Below are 13,072 nucleotides of genomic sequence, written 5' to 3'. Positions count from 1 at the left end.
GTTTTTAACCAACTGAGCTACCCAGGCACCCCTAGATGATAGCATTTTTAATCTCTCATGATGTGGAGGGAGAAAATAGTGGAAATGTTAGGAATTGGTGGGACCCCTGTTCCCTTTGCCCTTTTCCTCACTACCGTAGGCCCCAATTAAGACTGGCCCAGGGATTTAGGTTGAGTGTATGTTTCTTACATGTGAAGTTTGTCATTGGTAGATCAAGGAACTAACTCCTCCCCTCCCTGCCCCCCCAACAAAATGAAATCCTGTGCAATGGTTATATTTATAGATTTGGAACTCTACCATGATTTTGTTTTTTTTATGAAATTCACATCCTTTTTTCTCCTTAAAAGCTGAAATTCTGAGGGCTATTAATGTGAAAAAGGTCTCTTCAGAGCGTAATTTATCATGGTTTTTTTTTTGGTGAGTTAAATAATTTATGTTCAAGTACCAGCTTATTTCATTCATCAGATTATTTTTGATTTCTGTAATGCTGATTACTTTTATTTAAGGATGATCCTGTGCTACTTGTAAACATAAATTAATGAATCTTTCATGTGCTGGTTTGGATCCGTCTCATCATATTCATGGATTCACTTGTAAGCATGTAATCGATTTCTTAAAATTGTATCTAGTTCAGTCCCTAACTTTGTAATAGGATTTAAAAATTATTTTCTTCATCCAAACAAACTGAAAATATGCTTCTGTTATTTTTATTTTCCTGCACACCAGAATAATTTCTATAGCAAAAAAATTAACTGGCAGAGCAGCTTAGATCCTTGTGTCCTTTGTGTCACCAAATAAATGAAGGCTTAATATTTGCATCTCTACTGACAACCGTAGCATTTTATTGAATGCTATAGAGATGGAATCCTTGCGAGGAAGGACTGTACTGAGGGGTGGGAGGGACTCTGGCCTCTGGTGTGTTTGCCTGTTTAGTCTTCTGAATGTCCTTTTCTGAATTTGAAACACCATGTTAGAACTATTACCGCATCAAAATTCTGTGAGAAAAATGTTCTATTTGAATTTAAGCAAAAAACACTTATTTTCTTCTTCTGCATGCTTCCCCTACTTTCTCCCTTCAAATGGTTTTATTCCTACCCTGAAGTTGGTCTGGTTTGGAACCGTGGTTATTGGAAACTCTGTAGGAAGGTGCTGGGCTGACAATGCAGGGGCTGGGAGGCTGTGACCCAGAGCAGGTGGCAGGGCAGTCCTGCTTTCCTGTGTCCTCATGTGTTCCCAAGGAGTTGATGTCTTATGAAAACACCTTTAGAACCTGTCGTCAATTCATTTAAATTAAATCTCCAAGTGGCAAGAGAGTGCACTTGAGCCAGGAAAATATCTGTGACCCAGAGACACTTACTTTTGACTTCTTAGAGGCATTTGCTTTTATTTATTTAACTTTTTATTTTGGGACTTTTTTTTATTATGGGACATTTTATTTCATTTTATGTTTTTTAAGTTTATTCATTTATTTTGAGAGAGAAAGAGAGCGAATGGGGGAGGGGTAGAGAAAGAGGGAGAGAAAGAATCCCAAGCAGGCTCTGCACTGTCAGCGCGGAGCCCAATGTGGGGCTTGAACTCATGAGCCATGAGATGACCTGAGCTAAAGTCGGCTGCTTAGCTGACTGAGCCACCCACGTGCTCCTATTATGGGACGTTTTAAACATACACAAATGAAGAGATAGTAATATGATGTACCCCCATTTACAGATAATCCCACATTAATGCTTTGTTATTTTAGAGGCATTGTAATGAATTTAGGCATAAAACACTTGGATTTTATATTTTCTTCTTCTTGGCATTGTTTTTTTAAATCATTTTTTAAAAAGTTTATTTATTTTGAGAGAGGGAGAGAGAGAGAGAACAGGCGTGTGTGTGTGTGTGTGTGTGTGTGTGTGTGTGTGTAGGGGAGGGAGCTGGGGGGGGGTGGCTCAGAGAGAGGAAGAGAGAGAATAGCAAGCGGACTCTGCACTGCAGAGCTCAGTGCAGGGCTTGATCTCACAAAGTGTGAGATCATGACCTGAGCGGAAATCAGGAGTCAGATGCTTAACTGACTAAGGCACCCAGGTGCGCCTCTTGGCATTATGTTTTAAGCAGATTTTTCTCAGTTTACATTACAAGTTTAGGAGTGCCCTTGTAACTCCTGTGGCTAGTTGTAGAAAAGCAGTAACTGAGTTTGATCTTTGAATGAACAGAAATGCACTGAGTCAGCTAACATTTTAATATTTGTCAACTTGCTTTTACAAAAGTAAATTCTAAATTACTAAGCCAAAAAAAAAAAAAAAAGAGTTCTAGTACTTTTTCTTTGATTGTCCTTTAAAAAAAATTTTTTTTAATGTTTTTATTTATTTTTGAGACAGAGAGAGAGCATGAGCAGGGGAGGGGCAGAGAGAAAGGGAGACACAGAATCTGAAGCAGGCTCCGGGCTCTGAGCTGTCAGCACAGAGCCCGACGCAGAGCTTGAACTCACGGACTGTGAGATCATGACCTGAGCTGAAGTCAGATGCTTAACCGACTGAGCCACCCAGGCGCCCCTCTTCCATTGTCCTTTAATTTATTAATGACTATGTTCTGTATGTTAGAATGCTCTAAATTTTCTTTTGCTGCTAAAGTATGATACTAAAAAAGACAGTAGTCTAAGAGAAAAACTTATATTGGTTTTGATGAAATAAATCTTCCCTACTGCATACCTTACCATCTGAGGCAGAAAATTAAAAGACAATTGTAGACTTTATTTTTTCTCTTATTTTAAAAATAGTTTTATTGAGATATGATTTACATATCATAAAGTTCACCTGCTTACACAATTCATTGGTTTTTCGTATATTTACGGTGTGCCACTATCATCGTAATCTAATTTTACAACATTTTCATTATTCCAGAAAGAAACTTTGTACACATTAGTGGTTACCTCCTGTCCCTGTCCCCCTCCTTCCTCAGCCCGAGGCGATCTCTACTTTTTGTCTCTTTAGATTTGCCTATTCTTTTTTTTTTTTTTTTTTACATTTGTTTATTTTTGAGAGACTGAGAGAGACAGAGCACAAGTGGGGGAAGGGCAGAGAGAGAAGGAACACAGAATCTGAAGCACGCTCCAGGCTTGAGCTGTCAGCACAGAGCCTGACGTAGGGCTTGAACTCACAGACTGTGACATCATGACCTGAGCCGAAGTCGGAGGTTTCACCGACTGTGCCACCCAGGTGCACCTAGATTTGCCTATTCTTGACATTTTGTATAAATGATAGAGATGAATTTTTGTTATTGGCTTCTTTAATTTAGCATGAAGTTTTTGAGGTCCATCCATGTTGTAGCATGTATCAGTGTTTTATCTCTTTTTATTGCTAGACAATATTCTACTGTATGGATGTATTTTATGTGTCCATTCATCAATTGATAGACATTCTGGTTGTTTCCACTTTTTGGTGTTATAAATAATGCTGTTATGTACAAGTTTTGTGTGTAATATTTTCTTGGATAGGTATCTAGGAGTAGAATTGCCAAGTCATAACTTTTTTAGAAATTGCCAGACTTTTTCCAAGGTGGCTGTGTCATTTTACATTCCCACTAGCAATATGTGAGAGTTGTACTTTCTCTATATCTTTGCTGATATTTGTTTCTGCCTGTCTGTCTGTCTCTCTCTTTTTGTTTACAGCCATACTTGTGGCTTTAATTGAGGGAATAGATATTAAAACACAGTGAAATGCGAAGAAAAAAAAAACAGATTGCGCACAAAGAAGAAAAAACACAGTGAGATATCATTACACAGTCATTAGATATGCCAGTAGTTAACAATTGACTAGAAAATGAGTAGATGGAGGTCTCTTGGTTTTTATATGACTCCAAGATGATTTTGGCATTTTAAATGATTATTGAGGTGAGGTTGCTTTATTTAAAAAAAAATTTTTTTTTTTTTTAAGTAAACTCCATACCCAGTGTGGGGCTGGAACTCCCCACCCCAAAATCAGGAGTCTCACGTTCTACGAGGTGAGCCAGCCAGGCCCCCCAAGATGAGGTTGTGTTACGTTTTCGTTTTGGGGGCCCTTCCACTTCATGATTTCTCTCTGCTGTATTGAAGTTGATGCCAGCTGTGTCTGTTGATTTATTCACTCCATCAACACTCAGTGAAGGCGTGTCTGCTCTCAAGAGTCCAGTCCCAAGAGAGCCTAGGACACCCCTGTCAGGCCTAGGACATCTGATTTTGTGATTTGCAAATAAAGAATGTTGTAAATGGCTGTACAGTTACAAGGTAGGACTAGATGTGCTGTTTTTCTTCAGAACTTTTTACCAAGGAATACCTGTTGCCTGTGACAACTCTTAGGTGGATTTTTTTATTTATTGTTAAATGATTCATTGGGTAGTGTGGTTCTAAAAACTTTCTGCAAAGTGGTCTGTATTCTTTCCTGAATTGGGGCTTTAGAATGTGCAGTAAAATATCTAAGAGGAAATGATAGAAGATGAGGAAATCCATTTGGAAAAAGTTTAAGTGTAAAGATTATGATTTTTTTTTTATTATTTTTTTTAATGTTTATTTATTTTTGAGACAGAGAGAGACAGAGCATGAACGGGGGAGGGTCAGAGAGAGGGAGACACAGAATCTGAAACAGGCTCCAGGCTCTGAGCTGTCAGCCCAGAGCCCGACGCGGGGCTCGAACTCATGGACCGTGAGATCGTGACCTGAGCTGAAGTCGGATGCTTAACTGACTGAGCCACCCAGGCGCCCCAAAATGTATTTTCTGCAACAGAAATTTGTAAAAATGTTTCTGATAAAAGGCAGAGGGAAATGGTCATCAGTTCATCATTTTTTACCCATTCTTTTGTTGAAAATCGTTAACACGTCTTTAAGAAAACATCTCTTCTTTTATGTAAGGTAAGATGGTATCAGATCATGTTTTGTAACCGGTGAGGTTTGCATCCTGAGTTCATGACTCATTAAGGATGGTGAATGTCTGTTATAGTTCCAGTTAGCTCCAGAATCTGCAAGGAACCTGTTATCTGGAATTTGTTTATCTGGTGGCATAGTTCTTGCATTGTGTTCAGTATTATGAAATTTTGAAACAGTGGTGGATAGAAAGGTGAACTTAGCAGAATGCTTGCCTCTGGCTGGCTCTGAACAACTCAGCCACGAATGTCGAGAGTTGTACTCATGATGCCATATTCTGCCCATTCTTGGTTTAACTGTTACTTATGATTCCCTCTGTTAGAAGGATTTACTCTGTAGGTAAAGGATTGAAGAAATGAATTTATTATTTTGAGTACACACGAACGCATGAGTTATAACTTAGCACTTTTTGTGAAGGGGTCAGACTATATCCACTTAAGACTCCGTACTGAGAGCAGATGGAGAAAGATTTTCCATCGAACCGGTGGGTGTTTTTGCTAACATTATAATCAAATCCTAGAGCAAGTTTCTAGATTTTTTTTTTTTAATATTTTTAAGTAGTCTCTATACTCAACATGGGGCTCAAATTTACAATCCCGAGATCAAGAGTTGCCTGCTCCACCGACTGAACCAGCCAGGCATCCCAGCAAGTTTCTGGATGATTTTGATTAGTCTTTTGGATGTTTTATTTATAATAACATGATTTCAGTTTTGGGAAAGTTAGTATAAAATATTTAATTTCTTAATAGCATAACAGTCTCTGTGTTTTTGTATTAGTCTCTTTAGCACTCCATTTAAAAAAATTTTTTTGTCACACTTATTTATTTTTGGGAGACAGAGAGAGACAGAGTGTGAGTGGGGGAGGGGCAGAGAGAGAGGGAGACACAGAATCAGAAGCAGACTCCAGGCTCTGAGCTGCCAGCACAGAGCCTGATGTGGGACTTGAACTCATGAACCGTGAGATCATGACTTGAGCCAAAGTTGGATGCTTAACCGACTGAGCCACCCAGGCAGCCCAGCACTCCATTTTGAGAGACTGTTTTCCAACAGTAAAGCAGGTGGAATATGTTCTAATAAGTATATGTTAATTTATTATATTGATAGCTGAACTCTATTTGTCGGTCATGGGCTTGAACTTGCAAAAATGAAAATGTGGTTGTCACTTTCCTTTAGTTTGAGCACCTCGAATAATAAGTGTGGGCCCTAACTCTTGACCTTTGCGCTTATTGGTCAGTGTTTTCCTGGTCACTAAGATAAACAAAGCATTGTGAGAACTGCACAGCATGCTGTCCTTTTTCAGTGGCAATTAAGTCTTGTTCACTTGCTGCCCAGATATCTGAATTTACACTTACCTGCCCTTCATTGAATTCACTTTGTATTTACCCACTCTCTCCTCAGCCACCTGCATCACAGCCCCTGCCTGTGGCAGCCCTTGGAGAGCCTCCTGGAGGGGAGGTTGCCAGCGGTCTTCACTTTGGCAAGACCAGCGCCCTTTTCTCAGTCTTCGTTCTCCCTTGAACTTCTTTCTACTTGGCTTTGTCGGTGGCTCACTCTTGGGGACAAGAAGTCTTCTTCTTACCTCTTGGTTTCTCTGTGTAGTGTATACAAAGTGAGTCATCCAGTGGCTGACAAAGTGTTAATTTCTCACCCCTCCCTGCCCTTATTTCACCTCCTTTTCTTCATTCTGTGGTCACTCCTGGAGATTTTGATATCCAGCCACCTGTGCTGTGCCGATGGACTCGTCCACCTGCAGCTCAGCCTCACACTCTGTCTCCTGCCATCAACTGCTTCTGGGATGCTTCATCTGGATAGTGTCCCAGTGGAGCACACCAGAGTCCTTGCCCATGCCCCACTCCCAAATCTCAGTTCTTCTTCGCTGTTTGGCCTTTGCCGTGATACGACTGGGAATCCTCTTTGATTTTTCTCTTATCTCCTACTTTGAAATGTCTCTCAAGCTGTCTTTTCCTTGCCATTCTGAGGCCTGCTTCTCTGCGCCAAGAGCTCATGCCTGGGCTAGTCAGTACCTTCCTGCTGGTCTGCCTCTAGTCCTAAGTGTCCTATAATTGTGTGTATGTCAGGTGACAGATTAAAATGTGGTACTCCTCAAGTCCTTCCTCGTCAGTACCTTTTTGGAGTATACAGCTTTCGCATGTTACATACACTCTTCTTTGTGGCCTTGTTATTCTGTATACCAGGAGACTGATTTCTCCCGCCACCTTACATGCAAGCATCTACCCCCCCACCCCACGCCTCCCACCCCTGCCAGCTGATGCCAGCCTCATGTTACTTTTCTGGCTTTTGCATGCTGCTTGCTCTGTTGGGAATGTCTTCTACCCTTTCCTCTGGCTTTCCAAGGTTTTTTCCATCCTTCAAGGTGAAGCTCATGCTTTGATTTTGATAAGCTGTTTGCAGCTATCTTGGCTCACAGTTAATGCTCTTTTCTCTGTGCAGCTTTTTCTAATGCCTTGCATTTCAAAGATTCTCCCAGTGGTTCTGTCCCTAATTGTAAAATCCTTTAGGGCAGGACAAGACTGAGCTTTGTAACTTGCTTGGCTATCCCCGGGGTAGTGCCAGGAACAAAGGAGATGCTCAGTAGTGGTCACAGGTAAATTGTGAGAATGGTCAAGAAAACATTGTAAACAGGGGCACCTGGGTGGCTCACTTGGTTAAGCGTCCGACTTTGGCTCAACTCAGGTCATGATCTTGCGGTTCACAAGCTTGAGCCCTGCATCAGGCTGTGTGCTGACAGCTCAGACCCCGGAGGCTGCTTCAGATTCTGTGTCTCCCTCTCTTTCTCTCTGTCCCTCCCCTGCTTGTTCTCTCTCTCTCTCTCTCTCTCTCTCTCTCTCTCTCTCTCAAAAATACATAAACATTAAAAAAAAACAAACCTTGTAAACATGTTGGTTTCTAATTGTGTTGGTAAATACTGGGAGACAGTTCTAAAGATATGAAATGGATGTTATAAGGTTAGTGGTCTTTGCCTAGGATAGTTTTATCTTTTACTTGGTGTCCTTTGTTGATAGGATATAGAAAATATTATGGGATTAAATTTCAGTAGGGGAAACTTTGAGCACATTCTGTATTTAAACATCTTGTTTTATGAGTTAGGTTCTATACATATTGACAGAGGCCCTTTTGCCACTTTCAGAGTCAGCTACTGTAAAACAAATACTATGCTATAAATAAAATGTCATTAGGCAGACATACTAGATTTTGTTTGACAAATTAAGGGAATGTCACCTTACTTTGAAACATGACTCCATGTGCCCCCATGTGTATTTTTCCTATTTACTTTGTGTAAAGAAAATTAAGCAAATTCCTGTATAATTTCCTTTCCCTAAAGCATCTTAGGAATAGAAAGGGCCAGGGGCGCCTGGGTGGCTCAGGTCACGATCTCGCGGTGAGATCGAGCCCCGCATTGGGCTCTGTGCTGACAGCTCAGAGCCTGGAGCCTGCTTTGGATTCTGTGTCTCCCTCTCTCTATGCCACTCCTCTGCTCATACTCTGTCTCTCCCTCTCTCTCTCAAAAATAAATAAACACTAAAAAAAAAAAAAAAAAAAAAAAAAAGGAATAGAAAGGGCCTACCAGCCCAGCTCAACACAGGGTTGAATCAGGACCCATGAGCTGTTTTCCCCTGGCTGGACAGACAGGAAGCAGTGTGCATTCACTGCCTAGCTGTTCCCTCTTGATATCTGTCTCCCTTTGCCTTCTCCCCCTGCACTCCAGGCTGTAGGAGCAACTGAGAGCTAGAATAGTTTTCTGATTCTTCTCCCTTTCCCAGATGTGCCCTGCTTGTTTGCTTGACCACAATGAGAGAATCCATTGTTTGAGCTCAAAGGTTTCTATTGTCCTTCTCTTTTAGTATTTAAGTTATTCTACCTTGTTACTTGCTTCTGTTTTCTCTTCCACTAGTTGAAGCAAAGGGATAATGTTTATGTCTATAGTGGCTACACAACAGAGCACAGTATAGAAACCAGAAAATATTTGTTGAATGAAACTCATGTTGTGTTTAAAAGCCAAATTTACTCACAGAATGGAGGATTATATTATCCGGCACCAAACTTTTTTTCCTGTATTCTCTCAAATTCTCATCAGTTATCAACTTTGTTGTTCAAAACCAAGGGTTCTTAAGCTTTTTGATATTCATGAACCCCTTTGGTAAGCTAGTGAAGTGTATAGACCTGTTCTCAGGTTTTAAACAAATGAAATATATAGGATCACAAAGGCAGTTAGTTACATAGATCTGTAACACCTGTAACATGATATGAAAATATCTGTTCTTTCAGTGGTGACAGAGTTACAGTTACTGTGAATGTTGCTGTGATTTGTTGCCTACACTCATGTTTGAAGGCAATCTTTGGTGCCCCTGAGGGCAATCTTAACTTTAGTTGGAGGTTAATGAAAACAGGTGTCACAACTTCCTCTTGTTCATATTCTCGGACCCCTGAGTTCTCTTTGTAGACCCTAGGACTCCAGCTTAAGAACCTTGCTGTAGGGACGCCTGAGTGGCTCCATCGGAGAAGCAATGTGACTCTTGATCTCTGGGTTGTGAATTTGAACCCCACATTGGGTGTAGAGCTTACTAAAAGAAATAAATAAACTTATAAAAAGGTGGGAATAGAGGCACCTGGGTGGCTCAGTTGGTTAAGCATTCGACTCTTGATTTCGGCTCAGGTCATGATCTCATGGTTTGTGAATTTGAGCCCCATGACGGGCTCCGTGCAGACAGTGTAGAGCCTGCTTGGGATTCTTTCTCTCACTCTTTCTGTGCCTCTTACTGCTTTCTCTCTTTCAAAATAAATAAATAAACTTAAAAAAAAAAGGTGGGAATAAGAGAACATACAAAGGTAGGAAGACATTTTAAGAAATTTACCTTATTTATTAGCACTGTTGCTGATTTTCAGTAAACAAGTCTACGATAGGAGAGTGAATATTGTAAATTGCTGAGAATATTGATAGATTTAGGGGTTAAGTAATTTCTGTTTTATAGTGATAACATTTTGGGAACATGGGAGTAAAGGACTAATAGCTTGAGTGTCTAGGGCACAGAAAAGCTTTTATTTGTTTGTTTTTTGTTTGTTTAGAGATTGAGAGGATAGGTGGGGGAGGGGCTGAGGGAGGGAGGGAGAGAGAGAGAGAGAGAGAGAGAGAGAGGGAGGGAGGGAGGGAGAATGAATACCAAGTAGGCCCCCCACTCAGTGTGAAGCAAGATGCAGGGCTCAACCTCACAACCATGAGATCATGATCTGAGCTTAAATCGAGAGTCAGACACTTAACCAACTGAGCCGCCCAGGTGCCCCCAGAAAAGCTTTTAAACCTATACATGTGGTGTCTTTCTTTTTCTTTTTTTTTTTACGTTTATTTATTTCTGAGACAGAGATAGAGCATTAGTGGGGAAGGGGCAGAGAGAGAGGGAGACACAGAATCAGAAGCAGGCTCCAGGCTCTGAGCTGTCATCACAGAACCCGACGTGGGGCTCGAACTCACAAACCGGGAGATCATGACCTGAGCTGAAGTTGGATGCTTAACCGACTGAGCCACCCAGGCATCCCCGCATGTTGTGTCTTTCTTAGTCATGTTTGGAAACAACAGAGATGGCATATAGTGGGAAATTCGTGAATTTTGGAGTCAGGATTCTAAATAAGTTTCTCAGTCTTGCTTGAGCCTTGGTTTCCTCTCCTGTTCAATTATGATAATGCTTGTGTCTGAGTTTTGTGAAGATGAAATGAGAGCATGTGCAAGTGATCAGAGCTCCAAGCCAGTGCTGGTTTCTCTGTGATGGGAGGTGGTTCGTCTCTGCATAGCAGGAGTCCAGGGTCTTATTTCCTATCTTTAAAGCAAGAGTATTGTAACAAAGGGATCTTTTGTATCCCTTTAGCCTGAAAAGTTGTTTGGTGTTAGTAAGCGTACTTCTCAGGTTTACCAAGATGCCACCTTACCAGTTAGACACAGCTGTGAATCAGTTGCTTGGAGCAGGAGAGAACTAACTAGTTTTGAGTGCTATTAACCGGGAAGGCACTCTCAAACATGCCATCTCATTTCCTCCTCAGAGCCACTCTACGAAAAGGTGGCATTCCCACTTTATAGCCTGGAACATTGAGACCCAGACAGTGAAAAATCTTCCAAGGTCATGAATTTGTATGTGATGAACTGGAGTTTGAAGTCGGAATTACTATGTGTAAAGCCTGTTTTTTATTATGCAACACTATTTCACATTACTTCCCTAGTAATCAGATGTGAGACTCACTGAGTACTCTTCATACAAAGAGAATCCTTTGTAGGAAGAATTCTTTCCTCTGTTGGAGAGAATATGTGTGTGTATTTTTTTTTTTAACCACATATATTTATCTACATATGCCAAACCTACAACCTACTGCTGAAGGTTGGAGAGGTAGGGAAGATTTCTGTACTGTACATAAACTTTTCTCTGCTTTTTACTGTTTCAAAAATTGTTAAGTATTTTAAAAATAATTAGTATCTCTCCAAACTGAAAGTAATAAATATAATCTTCATATATACATATATGGGGTGCCTGGTTGGCTCAGTCAGTTAAGCATCCGTCTCTTGTTGGTTTAGGCATAGGTCATGATTTCATGGTTGGTCATGGTTTCCGTGAATTCAAGCCCTGTGTCGGGCAGTGCAGAGCCTGCTTGGGATTTTCTCTCTCTCTCCCTCTGTCTCTGCCCTTCCCCCGCTCACACTGTCTCTGTCTCTCTCAAGGTAAATAAACAACAACAAAAAAAAAAAAAAAAAACAGAGAAGCACCTGGGTGGCTCAGTTGGTTAAGCATCCAACTCTTGATTTCAGCTCAGGTCATGATCTCATGGTTTGTGGGTTCAAGCCCCATGTCCATGCTGGCAGCACGGAGCCTGCTTGGGATTCTCTGTCTTCCTCTCTCTCTCTGCCCCTCCCCTGCTTGCAGTCTCTCTCAAAAATAAATAAACATTAAAAAAAAAATAAACTCAGGTTATGAATTTTTGGCAGGAATATCACAGAAATGATGCTGTGTCTCATATCTTATTGGCAATTAGTATTTTTATAATTAGTATTTTGTGGGTATTTTGAAACTATCCCATTCCTCATCAGTCTGTCAATTAATTTATCATAAATTTATATCAATATGGACTCATTTTTTCTGTTCTTTTCAGTGAAGTATAATCTTGCTATCCTCATTGCTTATATTGATGTGTAAATCATCCCAGATTTGGCCGGTGGGAGCCCTCTCAAGCACACTTTCCATTATTCTCTGGAGCATTTTCTTGCTTTCTGCCACAAATGTTCTAGGCCAGGGTTTCTCACCTCAGCTCTGTCAGTGCTCATGTACATAGTTATTTTTCTTAGTATCCAGTCCATTCTGCAAGAAAATAGAAAATTTTTGAAAAAATACCAAATGTTAACCTTTTTTGTATTCTTAGTAATATATCACTCAGAGTGACTTTCTGGTAACTTCTGTGAAGGTGGGAGAACCTGCTTTACTTTTGTGCAGTTTTTTCTTTTCCCTTCTGAAGGGAAAAAGAGGTATTGTAAGAGGTACTTAAGGGAAAAAGTATTGTAATTGTCAAAGCCTTTTTATTGTCAGAACAGTCATTTAAAACAAAGCAGAACAGGGGCACCTGGGTGGCTCAGTCAGTTAAGCATCGACTTCGGCTCCGGTCATGAACTCACGGTTTGTGAGTTTGAGCCCCACGTCGGTCTCTGTGCTGTCAGCTCAGAGCCTGGAGCCTGCTTTGGATTCTGTGTCTCCTTCTCTCTGCCCCTCCGCCTCTCATGCTCCCTCTTTCCCTCTCTCCCAAAAATAAATAAAACATTAAAAAAAAAAAAGCAGAACAAAATAAAAAACATTTTTGGTTGAAAAAGCATTTTCGTGCCGTTGGAACAAGAGTAGAAAAAGAAATACGCTCTTCACTTGCTGCCTCATCTATCACATATGTAATGAAGATCTACTGGAGGCAGGCACAAAGGGACCGAGTGGGGCCCTTTGCAAGGCTACAGGCATACCGGGGCAAACAGAAATGTACATGGTCCCTGCAGTACCCTCATCGAGCTTACAGTCTAGTGGCTAAGAGATAAGTAGTCACAGAAACATGGAGTGACAGTCACCAAAGGAAATGCCCCGAGCAATGATTCTTATATGTGAAATGACACATGTTCCACTACAAATTGTTCTGAGGGTAAAATGAGATCATTTAAGCAAAAGT

The 13,072-nt window shown here is 40.8% G+C and overlaps 1 protein-coding gene across 16 annotated transcripts in view; it reads left to right on the top strand.

Moving 5' to 3' along the window:
• SFMBT1 (Scm like with four mbt domains 1) overlaps positions 1 to 13,072 on the top strand; it is a 127,925-nt gene that overhangs the window by 24,006 nt on the left and 90,847 nt on the right. The gene's annotated exons all lie outside the window — the stretch shown is intronic.

Source organism: Panthera tigris, chromosome A2, assembly GCF_018350195.1.
Source record: "Panthera tigris isolate Pti1 chromosome A2, P.tigris_Pti1_mat1.1, whole genome shotgun sequence".
Taxonomy (NCBI): domain Eukaryota; kingdom Metazoa; phylum Chordata; class Mammalia; order Carnivora; family Felidae; genus Panthera; species Panthera tigris.
Note: the sequence above shows the minus strand (reverse complement) of the source record. Positions and strands in the feature narration are given on the sequence as shown.